At 45.1% G+C, this 26392-nt stretch overlaps 1 long non-coding RNA gene across 1 annotated transcript; it reads right to left on the reverse strand.

The window, feature by feature from the left end:
- Positions 1 to 2803: 2803 nt before the first annotated feature.
- LOC117797368 lies at positions 2804 to 7785 on the reverse strand. The gene is made up of 3 exons (XR_004622302.1): positions 7598 to 7785; positions 5234 to 5301; positions 2804 to 3286 (listed from the first exon to the last, which is right to left on the reverse strand). It is a non-coding gene; the product is annotated as an uncharacterized LOC117797368 (long non-coding RNA).
- Between the last annotated feature and the right edge of the window lie 18607 nt (positions 7786 to 26392).

Below are 26392 nucleotides of genomic sequence, written 5' to 3' on the forward strand. Positions count from 1 at the left end.
CTGGGTACCAATGGCCATGCATCCAAGATGTATGCACCACGGAATATCTTGAACTTGCAGGAGGAAAGGAGGGTGCAGGCATGGTCTTGACCCTAAGTGTTCTATGCGTCTGGACAAGGGTGGGAGTACGTGCCACTAGGAAGACCACGGTCAACTTCACAGGGAATAGGGGACTTCTTCTGAAGTTCAGAATAGTGACGACTGGACAGGCAGAGGAGGAGGATGTGAAAATGTCAGAGCCTGAAGGACTCAAGCTCACTTAGGGCAGACACTAGCCTTCATAGCTCCTACTTGTCCAACCATGAGTGAGGACAGGAGCCAGCCAAGCACTGGTGGTGTTGACCAACACAGCCATCGCTGCATGGCTTCAATCCCAACATGAGGTGTCCACCTTGAAGCCCAACTGTCCCTCTTACCCTGGGCTTGGGGGTTGGCAAGATACCTCTAGGTGGAATGGGTTGTTGGTCCCATGGTTGGTTCTTGTGTCTCTGAGATTGTCTCCTTGGACCCCTTGGCTTGAGTTTTTCAATGAGGACACTGGATTGATGACTGATGTTCATTAACATGTGGTTGGCTGACACTATGACACTAGCCTTGCTTTTGCCTTTGGGAGTCTTAGCAAATGGAGGTCAGACTCCTGCACCAAGGAGCCCCCTGCCACTTGCGTTCTGTGGCTCATCCTTCTGAGCTGTCCTGATGCTCCCTGATTTTTCACAGGACTTGCCTACCACATGCACCTTCTCGGCCATGGGACCTCCGAGTACAAGCAACTGCATGATTCTACAATGCAGGCTTTGCCTTGCAGCTCAAATAACCTTCGAGGAAACCCTTCTGACATTGCGATAAATAATCCTCTTGACCAGAGGCCAATAAAAACACCCCTGATATTAAATTCTGCTGCGCTGTGGCAAGATAATCATGGGAAGGCCACTTCCATTCACTAAAACTTTAGCAAAAAGGAACAGTATTCTGCCTACAGACAGCCCTGCAGCCCACAACCCCAGGAACGGAGGGACATTTGGGCTTCGAAGTGGATGCTTCATGTCAGCGTTCAAGACGCACGCCACTCCCAAGACATGGCCGGTCCCTGCCCTCATCCTTGGCATCCACGTCTAGAGGGAGGGGTTGAGTTTGCTGAGCCTGGCTTTTTGGTGGTTCTAAGGTTGGTCTAGAGGAAGTCACTGGCCCCTGGTGACACCTGGTGACCTGGGGTCACCTTTGTTTGGGAAGAGACACGGTAATGCCAAGAAGATGAATGAGATGGTACTGTGCTGAGTTTTGAATGAGTGGTTATGTACTTTTCTCCCCATCCTGTTGTTGGGTGGTGGTGACTAAGGGCTTCTCTTGAGTCAAGGGGATCCAAGTGGTGTTTTTGTGAGATTAATCTGGCGACAGCGTGCATCATAGCTCCTGGCCTCTCCCTGATGCTGGGCAAATATTAGACACCAGAGGGACCTATTAAGGGGGAGAATATACGGGCAAAATGATACTTTAATCATATGTTGCTGGCTAAATATAACTCAGAGGGAGCCAATCTTGTGAAGTGCACCAAGAACTTGAAACATTTGCATGAATTCGGTCTTTTACCTTCTCCTGGAGACCCTGAGAGCGATTTCGTTGGCATTTGGCTAACTCAGATACACTTTATGTCGATACTACCAGAAGCAATGCATCCTTGAAGATGAGTGTGTCATGTCTGAGCCATCTAGAGACATTTCCCCAGATAGAAGAGTTTCCATTTTTTTAAAGATTTTATTTATTCATTTGACAGAGAGAGAGAAACAGCCAGCGAGAGAGGGAACACAAGCAGAGGGAGTGGGAGAGGAAGAAGCAGGCTCCCAGCGGAGGAGCCCGACACGGGGCTCGATCCCAGAACACCAGGATCACACCCTGAGCCGAAGGCAGACGCTTAACGACTGGTCCACCCAGGCGCCCCAGAAGAGTTTCCATTTTTAACCACCCATGGTGGGGTCCAGAGCTGTGGTTTCCCCTTGGATGGTTGTCTCAGACACAGCTGAGCTTGTCCACCTTCTGAGATGTCCCGTAGATAAAATCACATTCAGTCTGCTTATTTCCCACTCTTCAAGCTAGCAAATGTCACTACTCAATGGCATATGATGCCGCTGTTTGGTTGTTTTTTTTTTTTTTTTTAAATCATCAAAATCTAACGTTAGGTGTCAAGGCAGAGAATACTATTCGGGGCGATGTACTTACTTTTGCTTTGAGGCCACAGAAGGGTATGTGTCCAGGTGGTCCGGTGTACTGGTCTGGTTTTCAGTGGGTTGTCGCTGATCCGTCTATTGATTGTAGACCACCCTGTGTGTAGCCAAGTGTAAAGAATGCCACCCACCCAGGCGGAAGGTAGATAGAAAGAGAGCAGATGCTTCCATGGGCTGCTTTTCGCTAGTAGTCTGGATGGAGCGGACAGGATACAGTCCGAGTGCACCTCGTAAGAGACGCCACGCTAAAGTCTCTGGTTTTAAGTTTTGGTTTTGTGTAGGGATTGCTTTCTGTTCATCTGCTGATGTATAAATTATATATCTATACAATATATAATACTATTAATATCATATATAATAATATATAATAACAATATAATATATATAATGTGTGCGTGTTTTCGTACATTAAAAATGTACAGCAAAACACTTTGGCCACATGCCTTTTGGTAGAATACTATTTTATTTTATGGAATCATGATCTGGTGAGAATACAGACTTTCAAAAATATGATATGCCAGTTTTCTGAGGATCGATGACTTTTCTCAGCCTAGCAGAGTAATGCAAAGGGAAAGCAGGATTTCTTCCTCAATTTGGAGGCCCCTCGTTGGACTTCTCTTCATTTATGTTGCATTTGTGCAGGAATAAACTTCAGGAGGGGTGTTATTTTCTCACAGACCCTGGATTTTCAAGGCATCCGTATTGGAGGTCTTTTATGAACATTGTTTCTCACAACTATTAAACCCTGGGTTCAGATCTGTAAAATGGACATGACACCAACGTTTGAGAAGTATAAACGCAAGCTGGTAAATTGTATCAGGAATCCATCTCAGGCTTCAAACTATTTAGTTCGGGCAGGGATCCACGGTGGACAGAAAGGTAACTGCGCATCCCCCCTCCTTCCTTGGCGGTCCGTAAGCATCCAGTGCAGATGCTGCGTTGCGGGTTTAACCGTAGGATCGAGGCAGACTCGGTGGGCCTCTTTGATCCTGGCAGAAATTAGTTCAATGTCAGCATTGGAGTCACATCTGGACCCGGGTTGGTTAGCTCTCCTGGAAGCCTGTTCTCTGGCATGTAAAGAGAGGACATATATAATTAGTTTGAAAATCTTAGAGAACTTTGATCAGCCTGCACAGCTGTGCGATGCTAGCTGGCTTTCTGAAATGTGCAGAGCAAAAAAAGAAAGAAAAAAAAATGTTGTCATTTCCTCAGCAACATGCATCCAGAGGCACGCCTGGCTTGGATGTGTCCGTCGGACATGAAGTCAGACTAAGAGATGCAGAAAACTTTGAGGAAAGGTGAGAGCTCATCCCAGATGTCTTTAAAATGGCAAAGGCAACAAAAACATGTGAGGACATTTACGACCCCAAGTCAATGCACAGGGTTGAAACAATTCAGGGTGCGGTTTTGAGGCACGGAATAAAAAGGGTGAGACAGATGCTGTGTGTGGCGGGTACAAGATTTCTAGGAGGTTTTAGAAGAGCAGGCCCCTTCCAGGAATGACTCTGCCCCCCAACCAGGGGATGCTTGGCTGTGTCTGGGGACATTTTTGGGTGTCATGCTGGGAAAAGAGGATGCTACTAGCATCTGGTGGGTGGAGACCAGAGGTGCTGCTCAAGGCCCCACAGAGCCTTGGACGCCCCACCCCAGAGAACGATCCAGCCCTGAATGTTGCCAGGACAAATGTAGCATGAGAGACCGTGTGCTGTTGGTTTATCTGTCCATCTATCTACGGTCGTGGTTCACCGCTGAGGGGCGAAGTCACATCCCCAGGGGACCTTTGGCAATGTCTGGGGACAGTTGCGGACCATCACAGGTGGCGTAATTGGCCAACAGGTGTTTCATAGTGGGGAACAGAGATGCCCCAAGAAAGCCCCCACCACCACGAAGAATTCTCCAGCCCAAAATAGGAGTTGTGCTGAGGTCGGTCTGATAAAGGACGTGGCTATGGAAACATAGAACGGAGACGTGGGGGGAACAGCACGGTCCCCACAGGGTGGGGAGCGGCTGGAGCTGTGTTTTGCATTTGTGTTGCTTTGGCTTGCTTTGGTTCTTGCACGGGAGGAGAGCACGGGACAAGGAGAGAGAGCAGCCAGAAATAGGATACCCAGGGGACATCTCCGGGTCGTGGCACCAAGAACAACCCACCAACAGTAGGGAGGCTAAACAATGTTCATAAGAGAAGAAAGGACTTCCTATCTGCTCTTCACCTGTGCACGTCTGCTCTTGCTGTCTCCCTCATTCCCTGCACTTGTGGCAAAGCCTGATGCACAGAGAGGTCGTGTGTGACTTAGTTCCTCATTCCTTCATCCGTTTCTAGAGGAACTGAAAGGGTTACGTGTGACTGATCTGACAAGGAGCAGAAGAGGGAAACATGTTGGCTGGACATGTGATTCATGGAATGAGCTTGTAGGGTCGAGCCACGCCCACCCTTATACCTTTCATTTGCTGGACTCCTAAGAAAGGCATCTGCTTTCCATCACTCACAGGATGGGGCACGGAATGCAGCTTATCTACACCTCAAAGACCCATGTGACCACAAAGGGCAAAGCTTATCAGAGCCGCCTCTTCCCCAGGTACGAGGTCATGGAGTTGCACACAACAAGGTGACATCTTTGGCCACGCGGCTGGCAGGTCACCCTCCTTCAAACCTGGAGACAAGCTCAGCCTAAGCTGATGGGGATGCCGTGGGATAGCATCTCACGATTATAGGTTATGGGCTTGCCTTCCAGCTGAAATAACCTTATAGGAAATTGTTTTGACGTTTTAATAAATAAACCCTCTCGAATAAGAGCCAATAAAAATACCCCTTATATTAAATCCTGCTGTGCTCTGGTAGGGTAATCACAGAGGTCACTCCGTGCACCGGAACGTTAGGAAAGGTACAGTCCTCTAAGAATATAATGAAACCCATTTGGCTCGTTCCTTATCTAGAAAAGGACGCTGAATTCGTAGAGACTGGCAGCCTTCCAGACCCGAGGCGAGTGTCCAAATCCAGCCGACATTTTCTTTACCTCCAAGTAACTTGACCCCATCTTGATGACCAGCACAGATGATTCCAGACCAGAATTCCAGAGTTTAACTTGGGGAGACAAATTCATGTACAAATTGGAATTAATACAAACAGTAACTTATTTATATGCACAGGTGCATATATATGCTTTATATACAAGTATGAATACATAAAAATATTATAGAAATATAAACATATATTTATATATTACATATAATTGCATATAAGTAATATATAAATTTAATATATAAATAATATATAAATACTAGCATATGTGTGTGTCTATATCTATAGATATAGATATAAATGCACCATCTATGCAGACATCAACACTGAATCACAGTGTAACCCCGCAGACTGCAGTCTGTCTTTGGTTCTGAGGATACCTTTGTGATGTGCAGTGAATTACCTACAATTTCTTCATATGATACATGAACTGAAATAGTTGTTATAACCTAGACAGTGACATGACGTGTAGCTTGTCACAAACCCACACATTTTCATGCCTTAGGTTTTACCCAAGGCTGGAATTTGCGTCTGTTGGATTGTATCTGAAGCTAGCTTTGCAAAGTGCGTTCTGCCCTTCATGTGCTTTCAATGAACGGAAGGGGTTAAAAGGAAGGGTGTCTGTGAGGTGCTGTGAACGTGCGATATGCTGTGGCCAGTGTCTGGCCAGGGGTAAAATGGCCACTGGAAGCATGGACGGCGAGTGTCGCATTAAATGAGAATGACAGCATTTCCCCCTCTCTGCTTTGTGCTAAATTTAGCTATGGGGTTGCTTCATTTTGCTGTTCATGGAAGTGAAGTGAAGTCACGCTTATTTTTGGTTAATGTCTCAGTGGAATGAGCTTTCCAACTCAGTTGCTAATGTTACTGATTGAATCGTGTCCTGCCCCATGCAGATGACTAGACATGCCAGGATACGGGCTTGTAAAATTACACAGATGCAAACCCAAAACGTCATGGTGAGAGCAGAGGTCACAAAAAGGAGAAGAAATGGTCCCTACCCTTCAACGTCTCAGAATCTGGTTCGGAGAAGAGACATTTCTAGAACCAACAGGTAATCAAGGCATGCAAGTGCAATGGGAGAGGCTGTAAACACACAGCGAGGCGGTGGACAGGGAGGAGAGATTCATGCCGACTTGGGGGCATCATGAGACCTTTCAAGGCAGACCTTGCACTAACTAGGGTTCTAAGTTTGCCTAAAAATTCAAACAATAACAGAAGACCAAAGGAAGGAAGGAAGGAAGGAAGGAGAAAGAAAAGAAAGAAAAAGAAAGAAAGAAAGAAAGAAAGAAAGAAAGAAAGAAAGAAAGAAAGAAAGAAAGAAAAAGAAAGGAAGAAAGAGAGTGGGAGGGAGGGAGGAAGGAAGGAAGGAAAGTAAGGAAGAAGGAGGGGAAGGAGGGAAGGAGGATGGAAGGCGGATGGATAGATAGATGACAGATAATAGATAGTGGTTGGATGGATGGATAAATAGATACAATGGATAGACTGATAGATGACAGATGGTGTATGGATGGATGGATACATGGGTGAGTGGATGGATAGACGATAGATAGATGATAGATAGATGATAGATAGATAGATAGATGATAGATAGATACATAGATACATAGAGGACAGAGAGAGACACAGACACAGGCCAACACAAAGAGATGTTGGAAAGCTAATACAGGAATCAGCATTGGAATGGTGAATGCTGACACCAACATTATTGTTCTTTTCCCTTACCCTTTTGTTATTTTTACTGTATAACCAGGGTGTTACTAAGGAGACTGACATCATGTAAGGGAAATGCCTTATCTGCTCATTCTCATGTGTCTATCTCCTTCTAAAATGCAAATGCTCACCATTTCCCCACCTTTTAATGCACATAACATAAAACTGACCATTTTAATAACTTCAAAGTGTATAACCCAGTGGCATTAAGTTCATTTCTGAATATTGTGTGACCATCCCCCTTCCCTCCACAATATTTTAATCATCCCCAAACCCATAGCAGCAGTATTCACAACAGCCAAAAGGTGGAAACAACCCAAGTGTCCAGTGACAGAAGAAGGATGGATAAGCACAAGGTGGTTCATCCATGAATGGAATATGACCTGGCCGTGAAACGGAGCGAAACTCTGACAACTGCTACCGCGTGGATGGACCTTGAAACCACGATGTTCAGCGAGAGAAGCCAGACATATGAGGCCATAATAGTGCATGATTCCATTTATATGACATGTCCCCTCTCTTTTTTTAAAAGTCCATGTATAAATTGATAGGAGCCATGGCAGAGCTAACCCCAAGAAGAGGCAGACCGAGACCAAACAGAACTCTGAGAAGTAAATCTCCCCCGGAGTGAAATCCATTGTCTTACCTTTAATAGCAGATGGGTCCTCCTGCAACTCATGGTGAAGTCTTCAGAGCTGCTCTTTGCACCTCGGAGACGGCAGTGTCTGGGCTAGATTGTGCCCAGATCCTTACGCCAACTGGCTTAAGGATTTGTTTTCCAGGAGGGTGGATTATGCAAGTGTATTAAAGAAACGCCATCGTGCCCTTTGCAAGGAGCCGTGCTATACATTTTCTATGATTTCCTTAGATGCCTCTCTTCTGCTGATCTGGGTAGGTCATGCTGTCAGGGTCACATGGGTGTTACTTTCCCCGTGCCCTGGCTAATGGAGGCCACATGGCGAGCCTTGGGAAAGTCGCTGTGGAGTGAATGAGTGAATAAATAAATGAGCTGATTCATTCCTGATAAGACCCAAGCACACTGTATGAATCACCCATAATGCTGGCATATCAGAGCTTTGATTTATCTCCAAACAGTCAACCCACAGTTCCCAAGGACAAAAACACCACATTTTAATTCATCCGTACCAATTATTTAGATAGCCTCTCAGAACTGTTTTGTTCAGGATGTAGCCAAATAAACAGACGCCTATAAACTCAACTGCATGAAAGGTTTTTACTCCAAGCAGACAAAGATATAATTTAGCAGAGTTTCAAAGTGCTTTTTGGGGAATCACTGAATCACAGAGCCACCAAGGGCTATGGCCTCAGCTCTTACTTGCTCGCGATGACCTAACTCCACAATGACATCTTGTCAACCAGATGTTCCCTCTCTTGGGGGAACGTGATCCTGGGCTCATCCAGCTGGATGTGGTGAGAGTACCGTCCTTTGTTGTGTTTGGTCCCCGGTTCAGATTGGAAATTGCATGCAAGCTACGTAAACACATTACTGTGGATGGTCATGGACATTGGCATTAGATGAGGGAGGGCTGGTTCTCTGGTGGTTCCTCCTGGATATGGCCATATAACACCGGAGTGGGTTTTCTTTGTTCCTACGTCCCCGAAAGTTGTGTGTTGTAGGACTGTTGCACACAGCTCAAAAGCATCCAAGATGATTGGAACTAAAAAATAGAATCTTTTAACTTTTTCCCCACCCAGTTTTGGGAAGCACTAACAATAGCAACAGCAGCAACTAAAACGCTTTGATTTGGAACATTCTGCTCCGTGTCCCCTAATTGATGGTGGAAAGGAGTCTCTCTGGAAACGCGCTAGAATCCGAGTCTTTGAAAGCATGGGGCTGCCTCTTTGAAGTTGCCTCGCCGTTCGTAGCCATTTTTCTCTATATGGCATTCTACCGTACAATCAGTCTTTGACCCCTAGCCGGGGAATTTTATCATTTTGCTCGAGATCTGAGTGCTGGGCAGGACACAAGGTTTTTCCCTCCCCAGAACCTGAGGGGGAACTCGAACTGCCTGTTCTCCAGAGGAGGAAGCCAGGCACTGGGTCACATCATAAAAATCCGGTTCCAAACACAAACCCATGTTAATAGTTTTTGTCGGGGAGGTTAACCCCCTATCCGGCGTCCCAGATAAAGATTGGTGATGCCCACCAAGATCTTTATGGGCCCCGTTCCTTCTTTTCCTGTAAAACTTGTAGGAGCCAAAACTTCCTAAATTACACAATATGGCTGCCTCTCTGCTCTGCGGAGTTTCATGAGCCTGATCCCTTGAGGGGTGGGGGGTAAGGAATTTCCTTTCCAGGATAAGAGCAACCAGCAAGTTTGGTGGGATCCCACCCTCAAGGCCATAGCAAGCATACTTCAAAAGCTGAAAAAAAATGTCTTTAGACATATGACTGTACTTATACCTTTTAATATTTTTAGGATTTTAGCTTTTTACTTTTTTATTTTTTATTTTTGGCTCCAGGGATCCCTTGGCTTGTGGCCACATTCTGAATCTACCTCTGTGTTCACGTGGCTTCTCTGTGTCTGTGTCTCTCCTCTTCTGTCTGTTATAAGGACACCTGTCATTGGATTGAGGGCCACCCTGACCCAGGATGACCTCATCCTGATCCTTATTTTAATTACCTCTGCAAATGGTCTCTTTACCAATGGGTTCCCGTTCATAGGTAGCTGGTGTCAGGATGTGGACATATGTCTCCGGGGCTACCATTCACCCCACTACAATACAGATGCTTCCTAAATGATGTGGGCAGAAATGCACTTCCCAGGGAACACATGCCATCCCGGGCTTCGGTGGGTTGCTGACTTTTTGGGACGAGAAGGCACCTTCCTGTTTCAAGCTCCATCCTTTGCAGAGCATTTAGCTCTTACTGAGCTGTCGGCTTTTATGTTCTTCCAAGATGTCTTTAAATGGCATGGAGGCCGTTATTCATGCTTCTTTCCCTTGTTCTCACACTGGGAAGCCTAAAATACTGTTAATTCACCGAGGAGCGTTTCAGACGATGTCAGAGTCAATTATATCACCCCCACCACTGTTTCTTTTCTCCACAAATTCCTTTGTATTAAAACCAAACACAACAATAACGGTAGCAAAAGCAACCATGGCACACCAGCTTTACTTAAATCATTGGAATCTAGAAAACATCCCCCCTACTCTTTGCCAACATCCTGCTCCTGTGGCCACTGCCAAGTTAGGGTAACAGGCAGACCAAAAGGCTTTGCTAAAAGTTTCCCTGTTGGTAGACACTTGCCCAGAGTATAACATGGTTCAACCTAATGACCACAGGTCTACGTTTCAGAGATGTCAGGAAGCATACAGTTGCCCAATTCCTAGAAGGAGTTCTCACTCTTCCCAAGATGGGGAATGAGAGGAGTTTTTGCGAGTCTGGACAGTGTTCAGCAGAGGAGCCCCCCTCCCCAGCCCCCACAGAAAAGGCAGAAGTGTTCTTGCAAGCTCGTCCGGCATTGCCACCGGCCTCCCTGGCTAGCTACAGAGCTGGGCCACATTCTGCGAGCAGATGTGTTGACCTGTGCGTGGTCTCAGGAAGGTTGTCCATGCTCTGTCCTTAGAAATGATCCCAACCTCATGCATTTTCTGGAGGTCAGTAGAGAAACGAACACGGGGTTCCTTTGAGTGTAAACACATCAAGACTCAGTTGAACCCGTGGATAAATGAGTGCAGTTGGCATCACCTACGCCGAACTCCTTATGGCAGCACGAGCACTACCTACAGGGCTCCAGATTTGGCGTTCACTTTGAATTCATGTGAACCAAACGCGTATACTTGCTCTTGCCAACAAGGCAAAACTGCTAAGCGTACCTTCCTTCTTAACATACTTCCCACTGTGGAGGACAAGTCCAGAGTTTACCTCTTCCCTTCTAGAGCCTCCCAGCTTGTCTTCACTTTGCGTTAGCTGGGTTCGTCCATTTATTGTCTTTGAAAAAAATGATGCGATTTATGGGCCCTGTCTGTCAGCCACAATTCTGAAGCACAGATGGTAAGCATGTGTTTTTCAAAGACGTTCCACTTAATGCAAATTTTTACATTCCCCCGTTCCTTTCCCCCGTAACCAACTGTCATTAAATGAGCTTTTGTAGGATGAATGCCATCTTAACTAAATTCTAGGAACACTCTAAGATAGGAATTTGGCATGTTACTGCAATCCCATACTCCCGAGTTACCTCCTGGAAAACCTTGGGTTTATTTTGTTTCACTTCCCTGGGCATCGGTGTGGCTGTTCTCTCTGCTCTGGTGTTAAATCAGAAAAGTCATCTGCAGGAGAGCCTAGCTGACTCAGTCAGTGGGGCATGTGTCTCCTGATCTCAAGGTGGTGAGTTTGAGCCCCATGTTGGGTGTAGAGATTACTTCAAAATTAAATCTTTTAAAAAAAGTTAAAAAGAAAGTCATCTGCATAGACAAATATAATGAAATGAATATGTTATATGTTAATTATGTCTTAATTAAAAAAAAAAGTATCATCTGCTACTTTCTGTGGTTCTCTGAATATGGGGTGTAACGAGTAGGTTAAAGGATGGACCTGAAAGTTATTTTCATATCTTAATCCCTACAGTTTGTAAATGTGACTGTCTGGTCCAACAGTCTCTGTAGATGTAATTAAGTTACGAGTCTTAAGATGAGGTCATCCTGGAGCATCCACATAGCTCTAAATCCAAGGATGGGTGTCCTTTTTTTTTTTAAGATTAATTTATTTGAGAGAGAGAGTGAGCAAGGGAGAGGGGCAGAGTGAGAGAGAGAGTCTTTTAAGCAGACTCCACGCTGAGCAGCAGACTAATGCAGGGCTTGATCTCAAGACCCTGGGATCAGGACCTGAGCCGAAAGCAAGAGTCAGTCCCTTAACCAACTGCAGCACCCGGGCACCCCAAGGATGAGGACCCTTGTATGACATGCATAGAGGAACATATGGACAGAGGAGGACGCTGTAGTGTGGCCATAAAGTCAGATGCATTTGCAGAGGGAGTGCAGGAATCCAACACCTGATGTTGGATGCGTGGTCTCCAGAAATGTGAGAGGATACATTTCTGCTGCCGTAAGCCACCCAGATTGTCATCATTTGTTAACAGCAACCACGGGAAAGTCCCACCCCCAGTGTTTGCACACTTCATATTGTGTGCTTGTCATTTCTTCTCCTGTTTGAAACAGACATTTGGTCAAAGTCGACATTCAGGAAATGAGTGTTTTCCTAAAGCACCGCTCATTCTGATACCAGGCTATAAATGACATTCTTTTTCCATAATGGCAATTTTAGGTTGTATTCAGACACGATTCAGTACAGCGATTTCATGCATTTGATTTCTCTGACGTCCCACCTCCTTAACAGGTGGGATGCCTTTTGCAGTGGGACTGAATGGTATTAAGTAATGGAACCTGGGTGCTCCTTGTAACACTGTGTAGATTGTATTATTGTCCTGATGCTCTCAAACGTCCGTTATGAGTCCAGCATCAGGTTAGGCACCAGTAATGCAGAGACGAGCAAATCCAACGGGTTTCGAGTTAATGGAGGTCACCATCCGGGAGAAATAAAAATTAGGATTACAGTCAGTTCTTGTTATTCACAGTTGTGATGTCCTACAGAGTCACCACAAACACTGAACTCATCAATACTGAGCCATAAATACAAGATTCGTGTCCTGGGAGCCTCCATACACAGCCTGTATGTTTTGATTTAATAACACCTTATTGACTAGATTTTGTTGATTCATTTACATTGGACTCATGGCCAACAACCGTAGAACTAGTGTCTGAACAAAGCTTACCTGACACGTGTGTTTTCCCTATACTTTCTTATCCTTGGGGACACTGGATAGCTCCTTAGTAGTACACATGGGGCCATTCTAAACAGAAAATCATGAACAGGAAGCACAGAAACAAGAAAACATGGCTCCCAATAGACCACATGAAGGACACTTGATTTGCTGACTGAGAATGGTAACGAGAAGGCAGAGTGCCACCCTGGTCCTCATTAGCTGAGACTATGTGTAGCAGGAGACACATTTTCTGCCACTCTGTGTTTGTCTGAAAATGACAGCAAAAATGCCGAGAGTATTGAGTGGGGGATTACCAATCCGCTTTAGTGATAGGCGTACTGGTGAATATAAGGAGGACCAAGGGTGCTTAGAAAGGTTATCCATACAGCTCGAGTTTGCAGAGCGCCTGGGGGGTTCAGTCCACTAAGCATCTGCCTTCAGCTCAGGTCATGATCTCGGGGCCCTGGGTTGAACCCTGCGTCGGGCTCCCTGCTCAGTGGGGAGTCTGCTTCTCCCTCTCCTCCCCCACGTCACGCTCTCTCTCTCTCTCTCTGTCTCTCAAATAAATAAACCAAATCTTAAAAAAAAAAAAAAAGCTCCAGTTTGCAAACTTTTATAACGGCACACCACTAACCCTTTGGGTCATTAGTCCATCCTTCTGGCTTTGGACTTCTGTCGTGTTTGGTTACTTTATGAAGACCGCGTTGTGTGAAAAGCACTGTGCAAAGGCATTTGCGTGCTTTTATTGTTCTCCTTAGTCCACACAAACTGGTGTGTACAATAGTCACTGCTATTGTGTTTTTGTTTTGCGTTTTTGTTTTGTTTTGTTTTTGTTTTAAAGATTGCCCTTGAAGGAATTTGGAAATGTTCCCAAACTGGAAAAGTGGTGGCTCTGGGAATCCTTGCTGGGTCGGAGGAACACAAAAAGTTATTATTGGGCATAAAAAGATGAATGGCCTCTGTCTGTGTTTCTGGGTTTCTTGACCCCTTCCATACTTCCTCTTGGTCCATGTGTATTTCCCATGCGCTCCCCTTCTCCCTGACTGCACCCCTGCTCCTTCTCTATCCCTATTGTTCTATGCCAGGCTCCTAGCATTGCAAATCTCAGCTCAAAAGTCACTTTGTTCCAGAAACCAACCAGGTTTGTCTACCTGCAGTGAAATTTCCTCCCCGTCCTCCTTCTGGGGCTTTATTCCGGCAGATATTTGCAGTTGCTGGTCTGCCTTGTGTCCGTGATCTCTCTGCGGGTGTCCTCATCTTCCCCAATGCAGTCTCATCTACGCAGGCAATGATTCTGTGAGCTGCACTGGTAAAGGGGCTCTGCATACACCACGGTGAGTTTTGAGTGTGTACGTGCTCACTGGATTGGTGGAAACTTACCACCAACAGAGAGATAGGTGAGATAGGTGCAAAACACTTCACGCAGCTCGCACAGGTGTGCAATGATCTAACACGTTCGCAGAGAAGGGTGTGACTGTGGATCCAGTGGACACACCAAGGAAGGGCTGTTTTTCCAGCCACGGTGGGAACACTGGGGTGCCGGCAAGAGTTTTTACAGACCCTGGAGACCAGCTACTTGGTTTTAATTCTGTGTAGCAGCAATCCTTACGTTGGTGCTGACAGGAAGAATTCGACCGGGACAGGTAGGCACCGCACCCCACACTGCTGGTTGAATCTGGAGCACTCCGACCACGTTGGCCCAGGCCACCGTTAGCAACGTAGTAAACACAGTTGCTTTCCTGAGGACACATATTTTAAAGCCGCCTCATTGGAAAGGACGTTTCTTTGATTTCAACCGCTAGGCTAAAAGAAATAAATATGGTTTTAAAAAATGGATTTCCATTGGAGTCTCTTGAATTCAACATCGAGGTGCATAGGTAAATGAGACCCAGGTGCCTCCTTCTGTTTCGTCTGACCCGTGATATGAATCCGCAGTGACTGGCGTTTCCTCAGCTCCGATGCGCGCACATGGGTGCTCCTTTGCTTTGCACTGAACCGGAAAAGGAGACTTTAAGGGGTTTGGTGAGCTGTCTTGCAAGTGATTTTTGAAAGCAAAAAGCATGCAAGAACATACGGGTCTACTATTATCTTCAGGTGGGGTAAGAGGGAGGGCTTTTCTTTTTTTTTATAATGTGCGTGTTTCTTGGTCTACATTTTTCAAAACTGGGGTAAAAAACACACAATCTAAAATGGATCATCTCAGCCATTTTTAAGCATAGAGTTCGGTAGCACTAAGTGTATTCATATCATCATGCAACGCATCTATGAAACACGTTTCATCTTGCCAAACTGAAACTTTATACTCATACAGGTTATTTGCTTTTTTAAAAATCATTTTGTGTTGTTTACTTTATTCAGCATAAGTGCACTTCTTAATCCCCACTCCCTACTCCCCCATCTGCCCACCCCCCTCCCCTCTGGTGACCATCAGCGTGTTCTCTAGAGTTGAGAGTCTCTTTTTTAATTTGTCGATTTCTCTCTCTCTCTCCTTTGTTTCCTTTGCTCATTTGTTTTGTTTCTTAAATTCCACATATGAATGAAATTGTAAGGTATTTGTCTTATCTTGCTCAGCATAATACTCTTTAACTCCATCTGCTGCATTGTAAGTGGCAAGATTTCATTCTTTTTTATGGCTGAGTAATAATCCTTTGTCCGTATAGACCACATCTTCTTTATCATGACATTTGCTTTCAAGCCAGTTCTTCATACTCAACAAGTGAAAGCATTCTTTTAAAATGTGAGTTTAAAATGAGATTAGTATGTAGAATTGTTTACCATCATTCCAGATAAACAGTAGGCACTCAATAAAAGATAGTTGTTAAATATATATATATAATTATATAATTATATAAAGTACGACTGAAGAAACATACCATATCATTAAAGCATGTTTCTAGTGTTCTGGAATAATGTTCTCAGATACATCCAATATTTGACTATTAGATCTCAAATATAGAGATATTGTTTTAAAAACTGTGTAAGATTGTAGAAATGGTTAAGCTGCCTTAGAAGTGTGAAAACACAGAAATACACGCACGCACACATATACATTACCATCTCAGCCCTTTGGTGGTTTAGAGGAAGAAAAATAAAATCTTCCTCTATCCTCTTATGTTCAGTCCCTGGGACCCTGTAAATTAAACTGACAAAAAAACAACTTGACAGGAGAAGAGGCATGCACATTTTATTCACTACTAACGTTTTTAAGCTAATCTGTTTACCAAGACATTAAAAAATAATCTAGTGAGAGAGAAGCAGCATTACTGAAAAACTCAGTGGCCTGTATTCAATCTACAAGACATTTCTGTAGAGTGACAGTATCCTGTCACCTTGCTAACTTATTAGTTCTAGTAGCTTTTTTGTAGCTGTCTTAGGGTTTTCTCCATAGATGATCATATCATCAGTGAAGAAAGACAGTTCTAGTTCTTCCTTTCTGATAGAGCTGCCTTTTACTTACTTATTTACCAAGTTTTAAATCTTACTTCGATAGCTAGGGTGTCCGGTATAATGTTATACACAAAGGATGAACATACGCTGTAGATTTTTTTGTTGTTGTTTTGTTTTTTGGAGGGTTTTTTTGTGCATGCCTTCTATAAAGTTGAGGAACTTTTTTCTTTTCTTGGTTTACTGAGAGTTTTTAGTATGAATAGATGTTGGATTTCTGTCAAATTATTTTCCTGCATCTGTTGACGGAATCATGTGGTTTTCCTTTCTCATTCTGTTAACATAGTGAATTCCACAGTTGGGTTTGAGATTGCTAACTCATCTTGCTTGGCTGTTTTGTGTTTTGAGACCCGTGTCAACCACATTAGAACAAGCCGAGTGATGGGAAATGGGGGGGGGAGCTGTCTGTATTATAGTCTTGGGTGGGTTCCAAGTCACATCCATCCTGAAGGGTAAAGCCAAGGGGGTTGATGGTGCACCGCCTGGAGACAGGCAAGGAACAATGGGAGATGATCATTCATGGCCATGTCTCTATTCTACGTCAGGACATTCAATAAATAGGCTTCCTTTCTCCGTTTCAGTGCCTGTCCAATTCAGTTGAACCACATGGGTGAACTGGGTAGAATTTTAAATGTCTGTCTTGAATTTTCCAAAGCTGGTATGAAATCCATTGCTTAACAAATGCAAACGCTCTCCACGATAGAAGCTGAAAAATCGTGTTGAGGTCTGATTACACATGAGAACCACAGGAAGCTGTAAATTTTGATAGTTTGAAATGGTGTGTGGCTGTTTGATATAAAACAACCATGAGTAAGGAATCTGATCTGCCATCAGCTTTTGTTAGTTGGTGAAGATATTTTGGTTATCGTGGCCACATGCAAAAATCCTGTGTATAAGGTCATTTTGGAGCCCGAAAAGGACAGGCCCCAAATGTGCCAGCTTTTGTTGCTTTCTTTGCCTTTTTAAAAATAATTGTCTATTATGTTATGTTAGTCACCACACAGTACATCCCTAGTTTTTGATGTAAAGTTCCATGATTCATTACTTGCATGTAACACCCAGTGCACCATGCAATACATGCCCTCTTTAATACCCATCACCNCCATCACTGGCCTATCCCAATCCCCCACCCCTCTCCCCTCTGAAGCCCTCAGTTTGTTTCCCAGAGTCCATACTCTGTCATGGTTCATTCCCCTTTCTGTTTACCCCCCTTTCTCCTTCCCTTTCTTCTCCTACTGATCTTCCTATTTCTTATGTTCCATAAATGAGTGAAACCATATGATAATTGTCTTTCTCTGCTTGACTTATTTCACTTAGCATTATCTCCTCCAGTTCTGTCCATGTTGCTGCAAATGTTGTGTAATTTTTCTTTCTGATGGCTGAGTAATATTCCATTGTATATATGGACCACATCTTCTTAATCCAGTCATTTGTTGAAGGGCATCTTGGCTCTTTCCACGATTTAGCTTTTGTGGACAATGCTGCTATGAACATTGGGATGCATATGGCCCTTCTCTTCACTACATCTGTATCTTTGGGGTAAATACCCAGTAGTGCAATTGCTGGGTCATAGGGTAGCTCAATTTGCATTTCTAACAGAAATAAATCCCATGACTCAGTTAGCCATGCATTTGCCAGGTAAGGGATGTATATATTTGTGTTTGACCAAAGGCTCACATAAAATAAACTTGATACATTCACAGCTCCCTAACATACTGCCCCTCTTGGGCTCCAGATGTTACACATTAAATCGATGTGATACATTTTATGATGTAGGACTTTTTCCTGGTTTTACCTTACCCTGCTACAGCATTTTATATTTTTTGCAAAGACCTTGTCTTCTTTCGTTTTCATGAAAAAGGTGATGTGGGCCCATAATAAGATGTATCTATTTCTGCCATTGGCTGTACCATATTCTGGGTACTGTCCTGTCTCTCAGACACTTGAAAGCAACATCTGTGACATGTCCTTCATACCTGACTCAGGAAAGAAGATAAAAAATTTGGGTAGAGTCAAGGTTGCCATGAAATACAGAAAGTGCTATGCTAAGGAAACATGAAGGTGAATGAAAACAGGACCCCCTTAAGTAGTTCACTTAGATAGAGGGGGACAGTCCATAAGGGGAAACCCTGCAGGGTGGGTGTTATAGAGGGTTAATAGAAGAGGTAACATTTGACCGGACCTCAGAGAACAAATTGGAACTTACGATATGGGGAAATTAGGCAAGAGGTTTCCAGGCAGAGAAATGTGTGAGCTCCATGGTTGGGAAAATGCTTGTGTTGTTGGAACATGGCGAGAATTTCAGGGTGCATGTGAGGGAGAAGATAGGTAACTCAGGGTGAATTTGAAGGCATGAACTTGGGGCCAGGACATGGAGGGGCCCCCAGCATTAAGGGCTCAGAAACACATCCTTTGTCAATAGGGAGCCAAATAAATATTTTCATGTCATATTATGTTACTGAATCGCAAGAGAGGCAGGCAAGGACATACTTTTTTAAATTTAAATAGAGTTGACACAGACTGTTACATTAGTTTCAGGTGTGGAACATGGTGATTCAACAATTCTACGTGTTGTGTTGTGCTCACCACAAGTGTAGCTACCGTCTGTCACCGTACAACACTATCGTAATATCATTGATATGTTCCCTACGCTGTGCCTCTCATCCCCATGACTTATTCATTCCATAACACAATTCAGTCCGTACATCCCACTCCCCTTCACCCATTTTGCCCATCCCCCAGTGGCAACCTCCAGTCTATTCTCTGTATTGATGGGTCTGTTTGGCAACTGCCATTCAACAAGGTCTTTGGGCCATGCCGTAGCCTTTATCCTTGACTTCACCACGCACTTAGGGTGGAAGCCCAGTGCAATCACTCTGTAATCAGAACGTTTGTGTGAAAAGGAAACTGCTGCTGTCACTTGGAGCTGACTTCAGTAACACGGTCAAACCCTGAGATGATTTACAGATGTGATAACAAGACTACTCTTCATGTCCAAGTCTGGTTGGTGAAGATGGGAGGCTGACAGCATCAGTCCTGCCTACAGACTTCCCTCTTGTTGAGAGATTTGTCTCTCCCGGTGGCTGTTTGCAATGTCTGTGGACGTGTCATTAGCATACTGTCCCTTTGGCTTTGCTAGGGGAGCGCCGAGTTCTGCCAGTCAGCACAATGTTGCAGCCACGCCAAGTGAATGCTTGACTGACCGTTGGCTCGCTCCATGTGCCAATACCCCTTCCCACTGCTCCGTCAGCCTGCTAATCCCTGAAGGGACTTTCATTCCAAGGTGGCCTTCTGCCTTCCAGCTGCCTCTGGGCAGCTATCCTGAAACACTGCACCATGCAAAGCCTGTGTATGGGATCAGCCTCTGAACTGACCTGACAGCGCCCTGCGTGTCGAAGCCTGCCATCTCCACTATGGGTCGGAAGCAGCCTGGTGTTTACGTTTTGAGTAGAAAAGGTTCACTGGGATGCAGCAAGTAAACACCACGGAGCAGCTGTGCATGCGGGGTCTTGCGCACTCAGGGAGTCACGGGCACTCGCTCTGCTACCTAGAGAAAAGACGACCCGGAGAAAATGAGCTGAAGTTCAAGAGTTTATAAGAAATGTCTGTGTGGCTCCCTGGGACTGCCAGTAAATATTTCAGTTACAGACACATTTTCCACAATTAATGACTGTATGTGTGGGCAGGAAGTGGGGTCGGTATGAGAAGTTGGAATAACATTCGAAGACTATAAATCTTTAATGAGTGTGGAGAAAGAGGGAGAGAGTGAGGAAGGGAGAGAAGGTGCCACCCTCCCAGAGAAGAGAGTCCTTAATAGTTGAAAAAACCAGAACAGAATGATTTGTGCCTTTCCCCAGGTCCTCCTCTGTCCTAAGCCAATCCTTCCATAGAGACTCCGTCTCTGCACCACCTAGTCCTTCCCCATCTATGGCAGACAGATGCTGTCCCATTGTGACCCAGCAACAACGGCTGTGTAAGAATGGGGTAAAGCCGAGAACCTGCCAAGGATCTGAAATTGACATTCAAAGAAGGAAGAATTTCTATACCCAATAAAGGCAGCTTTTGCCGCACAACTCAGTCTTATTGATAGGCTGGTAGGGTTGTCTTTCCTGGGCACGTGGCCAAATTCTGGTCTTCTCATCTCCATGCATTTGAAAGATGGGGGTGATTTTCACTCCTCACTGATGCCAGGTGTCAAATGCCTGGGTTTCAGATGAACTGCTCCTGATTCAGAGTGCTGAGGTGTCTGTACGGAAGGTCGTAGAGTCCCCTGGATCGCCTGGGTCACTTTGTGCAAACAAATGATGGGGGAAGTGTGTGCCCATCTGTTGTGCAGAAGATTCCCCTCTTTTCTCTGGTTGTCATTAAAGACCAGTCAAGCCTACAGCATACATGAGAGCCGGAGTCACAAAGGGCCGTCACGCTGTCTCTTCAAGTTTCCCATCTGTGGCTCTGGGGACAATTTGGGGCACATGTAAAATCCACATCCAGCACGTGGAAATGCCAGCAAGACAGGTGAGCATCAGAATTTCTCATCTTTTTGAAAGTCAGAGGAGGGGTCACTCTTCCCCCCAGTCCTCCCACTCAGGAAGGGTCTGAATCTGTCCATCGCGTAACAACCATTTTTACGTGCACACATTTAGCTCTTGTTTGGGATGGGAACACTTGATTTTTTTTTCTCTTACAATCTCAAGAAAGAGTCAACACTGCCATTGGCTGCTGCTTCCAGCCTGATGGTTGACCACTGGGTTTCCAAGGTGTTGGATTCTATTCTCTACCTTGATGGTTCACAAAGTGGGGTGCCTAGGGCCTGCGGTATCAATGCCATTTGAACTTGTTAAAGAATGAATCTAGGTGGTCAGTAGCACAAGGCTGTCTCACAGATCTGAAGACCACACATGGGTGAGATGCTGTGGGGTCAGCAACATGGAAGATGGTCTGTTCATGTGCTCACACTCCCTCATCTAGGGACTGACCTCGAGCACAATGGCCAAACTTTTATGATGGAGGAAGAGTGGGGTGACCGAGAGGGTGGTGTATTGGAAATGTTCAGTGATTCTCCCGACGTGCATGAGGGTCCCTCGAGTTGGTTCTGTGCACCCTGCCTGGTTATACATGCGCTTTGCTTCTCTCAACCAAGACCCTCTGCAGAAAACAGACCCTGGCGTCCTGGAATTGCCTCCCTCACGTCCAGACAGGTGTGGATTCAGCTCAGCCCTCAGCCCGAGGTGGTACGAACCCACCCTGATGCACGCACACCCTCCAGAGTCCCTTGCAGGTTCAAGTGGAGGCTTCTTCCTGCAGAGCTTGACCTGAGATCCCACCTGCCTTGCTTCATTTTCCCCCCAAGCATCACTCACACAATAGGTTTGTTGGGAGTCCTTCCTCTCGTGGTCTGCTTTTGAGATCAGACCTGAGGCAGATGAGTAAACCAACACTTGAAAATAAAATGAGGGGAACCTGAGGTTGGTTTTTAAAAAAATAATTCAACTTACTTCTTTTTATAAGCATTGGTGATGGCTTGGTTTTGCTTTTGCTTTTAAGATGAATGTATTAAATATCTAAGGTATTTATTTTTCTCTGTGGTGTCTATCCCCAAGAGGATCAATGTTGGTCATGTATGAGCATGTGCTGTGCCTTCTTTGTAATATGAGTCTAGGGTCCACAGCAACACAAAGTGCTTCCCCAGGACATTTCTGAACAAGCAGGAATGTTATGGTCAACACTGTACCTATCTGCTCCATAGAATGTTCTTCCCTCCACCATGACTACCATGAGCTGACAGTGGGTATACGGCCATGTGGCCCTTAGATGGGAGAAGCCAGGCACCCAGAGCTCTGGCTGTTCAGAAGGACCACAACAAATGAAAACAAGAAGCTTCAAAGACCTGGAGAGAGAACAGGCGGGTCTTATTATGAATCCTTCCTCTTTATCTCAACAAAGGAGATGAAATTTTACTTTTTTTTTTAAGAAAGGGAATATTTTAAACTTACCAAAAATCAGTTTTGTTTTATAGTTTAGTTGTTTTGGCAGAATGCTAGACAGATTAGGATGGATAGATGGATAAGAATGGATGGATGAATGGATGGAGATGGATGGATAGTTAAGGAAAGGATGGATGCATGGATAGACACATGGATAGATAAGGAAGGATGGATGGATAGATAGGTAAGAAAGAATGAATGGATGGATGGATGGATGGTTGGATGATTGAATGCATCGGTACATAGGCAGATAGATAGAAAATTCAGAGTTAGAAAGTTTCTCCTGACTATCCATTGGTTGGTACATCTCTCAATGATCTCAGTCATGGGTGGCGATGGGTCCTGTGTTTTGTAGGCAGGTGATATTTGTGCTTTCAGAGTATTATCACCTAGAGGGCCACCATGTTGTTGTTCCTGTTTCCATTATGGTCCACATGCAGGGAACCACGGGAGAAGTTCTTAAGGCAATAATAGTCATCATTCACTACAGTACAGACACAGCACATAGCTGTGTAAAGTGGACGTACGTTGCCCACACACTGGGGTTCAAAGCCCGGCTCCGTTTCTTCCTCGGTGTTCCACCTTAAGCCAGTTCCTTCCCCTCCCTCAGTCCCAACTTGGACTGGGGGTCAAGTGGTTAATGAGGGTCTCCAGGGGGATGTGGAGGATTATAGACTTCAGTGTAAAATGTCTAGCCCAGGGCCTGACTCAAGACCCTCAGGAAAGAGTAGTTAATATTGTTAGTAATACGATGGAAAATTCCAGAATGTGTCCATTCTATTTCATGTGGTAGATACATGAGCCACTCAGAAGCCTACTCTAGGGATGAAGGATGGGGAACCTGATACAAGTCGCTGCTGGATGGCAGTGAGATGCTCACGTACAGAGCTTCAGTCTCCTCCTTCCACGTCACACTCCCCAGGCATAGTTGGTGGCACCATGTTTTATGCAACTTACAAATGAACCACAACCATTTCTGCACTGTGCAAAAATAGATTATTCGATTTGTTACAAAAAACATTTCAGACCCGAGCGAGGTGTCAGATATTTCCTGAAAGTCCACAACGCACACGGCGATCTTCCGCTCATGAAGAAAAATACATGCCTGTGTTTCTGTGTATTATTTTTGGTCTCAGTGATGCTGGTCTACCTTCGTCCTCACAGAGCTCCCTTCCGTCTCTGTGAACGTCTCCTGTATCCTGGGTCCGCCGGCGCTCGCTCCGTGGTGTTTGAATGTTTCTGCGACCCTGTTGTATGTGGCTTCCACGATGACACATCATTTTACTCCCGTAATAAAACAAGAAAATTATAAATGGAGGGTTTTTCGAAACTGACGGCAGTACTTTTTGTTCTGCCTGACCCTTCCTTCGTGCTGCCACGGTTACAGTCCCCGAAAAATCAAATGTCAGTCCGGCACAACAGCCCCCGCACGCAGGCACAGTTCAGCCCGACCTCTGCTCCGCTGGTGTGTTCCTTGCGGTGGGGGCTCCCGTGTGATTCATCCTATAGGCATGCGAAAGAGCTTTGTGAGCTTTCCGCACAAGTGCAAGCTTTCAGGAGCTCCACCCTGAGCCCTAAAGCCGCTCCCCAAGCCTGGACGAGCCCAGCTTGCTTTATTTATCCTGGTACATTGGACGGCAGCCCGCGGTCGGTTTGTTGGCGCCAAGACCGTATGAACATCGTTTAACCTTTTAGACTAATGAGAAGTCGGCTCACCTCACTGACCGTCAACCCTTTGTGACTATTAAACCCGTACCTGCTGGATCTTCCCTTGGATGCCGGCGGCGCCCCGGGCTTTGCAGAGGGGACGTGTGATTCTGCCCCACCCCACCAGCTTTTTCTCGCTGGTTTCTGCGGTCACCAGCGGTAGCCGTGAAGACTCTGAATCACGGGCCCGGGCTGAGAGGCCAGTCTGCATCCCACTGTGGCCTTCGGACCTCTGTGGTTCTTTCTTGCAGACACCTGGGGGGAAGGCTCTGTGTCGGGCTGTCCTCGTGATGCCCCGGGTCCCTCCAGGTGGCCACGTGTGCAGGAAATCAGTCTGGGTCCTCAGTGTTCCTGTGTGCAGCTTTGCAGGCCAGCTGGGACTCTGCCCCGGGCCACGGTAGTCTGAGCGGACTTTATGGGCCTTTGTTACAACAGGCAGCTTTTCTCGGTTGGTGCTTTATTGCCTCTACTTGGGCCAGCTCACGGGGCTTTTACAGGAGCTAGTAAACGCTCAGCAGTCGGCAATCAGCACATGCTTGGGGTTATGATGACGGGATCTTGAAATCAAAGTCGGAACCTCTCTTTTTCCCTCCTCGTGTGCACGGCCCAGATTCCACACCGGGTTTGCGCCAGCTGCCTTGGGGCTCTGGCCCCATACCCACGCCTACCTTCTTTGGGCATCTTCGGCTCAGAGTGTATTCATGAATATCTATCCCAACAAGTTGAACTTCAAAATAAGAAGATTGGTAGAAAAATGTTTTAATGTAATTGTTTCTTAATCTGCTGACTTTAAACGGACATCTTGTCATTTCTAAATATTTGTTCAATACTTTCAATTCATCATCTAGAAAAAAGCTTCCAAGAGAACACCATCAAAGTGGAGAACTATCAATCCTCTTACTCTTGTTGAAGGAGATACAGTGCCCTTAGTCCCTCAGAACCAATTTTTATATTGATATTTCTTTTTTTGATTTCAATTCAATTAGCCAACATATAGTGAATCATTAGTCTCATATGTAGTGTTCCACAATTTATCAGTTCCATACAACACCCAGTGCTCATGCCATCATGTGCCCTCCTTAATGCCCATCACCCAGTTACCCCATCCCCCATCTCCCTCTCCTCCAGCAACCCTCAGAGTTTCCTAGAGTTAAGAGTGTCTCATGGTTTTTCTCCCTCTTTGATGACTTCCCATATTTCTTCTTTCTCATGCAAACAATCACCAAATCCTAGAGACTCTTTCTCTCTGATATTTCTCAACTTTCTTTCTTTCCTTCTATTGTTGCTCAGCCTACCTTAAAACAAACCTTCATTAATCCTAACCCAAATTATGACAATTTCCTCCTAACTAATTTTACCAGGAGCCCAGTTAATTTTTCGCAACGGGAATCAATCCAACTCGCCATTCCCTGCAATTCCTTTTTTTTAAAAAAAATTCCTTAGTGGTCAAATATGGTAGGTAGCTTAAAATAAGCAAAGCAAAAAACCTTGCAACCCTTCCATGTTGACTATCTAGTTCATTCCAGGATGGAACAGACTTCATAACAAAGTGCAAGGCACGTCTCTGGCATTCTCTGCTACCCACACTCCATGAAATCCACGTCCAAGCTAAACTGAACCCCTGCCTCTTTCCCAAGGGACCAGGCCTCTGCATTGCCATGTCTTGCTCAAGCGAATTCTCTGCCAGAGATGCTTCCCTTTCATTTGTGTTTGACCAAATCTTTTTTTTTTTAAAGATTTTATTTATTTATTCGACAGAGATAGAGACAGCCAGCGAGAGAGGGAACNTTCCCTTTCATTTGTGTTTGACCAAATCTTTTTTTTTTTAAAGATTTTATTTATTTGTTTGACAGAGATAGAGACAGCCAGCGAGAGAGGTAACACAAGCAGGGGGAGTGGGAGAGGAAGAAGCAGGCTCATAGCGGAAGAGCCTGATGTGGGGCTCGATCCCGTAACGCCGGGATCACGCCCTGAGCCGAAGGCAGACGCTTAACCGCTGTGCCAACCAGGTGCCCCGTGTTTGGCCAAATCTTAGCCATCTGTGAGTCATCCTTTTCCTAAGACCCCTTTTCTCTCCAGATGTATTCCCCATTTACAACTCTCCCACCTAATCTCGCTAATGAGCGTTTAGTAGGAGGTCTACTCTGTCCCTGGGATGTCTGCCTTATTTTCTTCACGAAACAGTGAATTGTTATCAACAGCAGGTGTTCAGTAAATATGGGGAGATGGGAACAAACAAAACATGTGTATGTAACAATATTGAATTATCCTGTCTGTCTAGCTGAGAAGCTCCATGCAAGACGGACTAACCTTGGAATAAAAGTTTGATCTCAACAGGAAACTCACCTTGTAAACACGTCAGGCTGACGTTCATCAGGTATTAAAACAGCAAACAGAATAAAAATAGAGCCTTTGTCACATAAACCCTCGATAAAGTAAAACCGGTTGCTACCTTGAGTTGCTTAGAAACACAAGACAGAGTCCGGGAAAGAAAGAAAAAATATGTTTCCAAGAACCTAAA

Source organism: Ailuropoda melanoleuca, chromosome X (genome assembly GCF_002007445.2).
Source record: "Ailuropoda melanoleuca isolate Jingjing chromosome X, ASM200744v2, whole genome shotgun sequence".
NCBI lineage: Eukaryota > Metazoa > Chordata > Mammalia > Carnivora > Ursidae > Ailuropoda > Ailuropoda melanoleuca.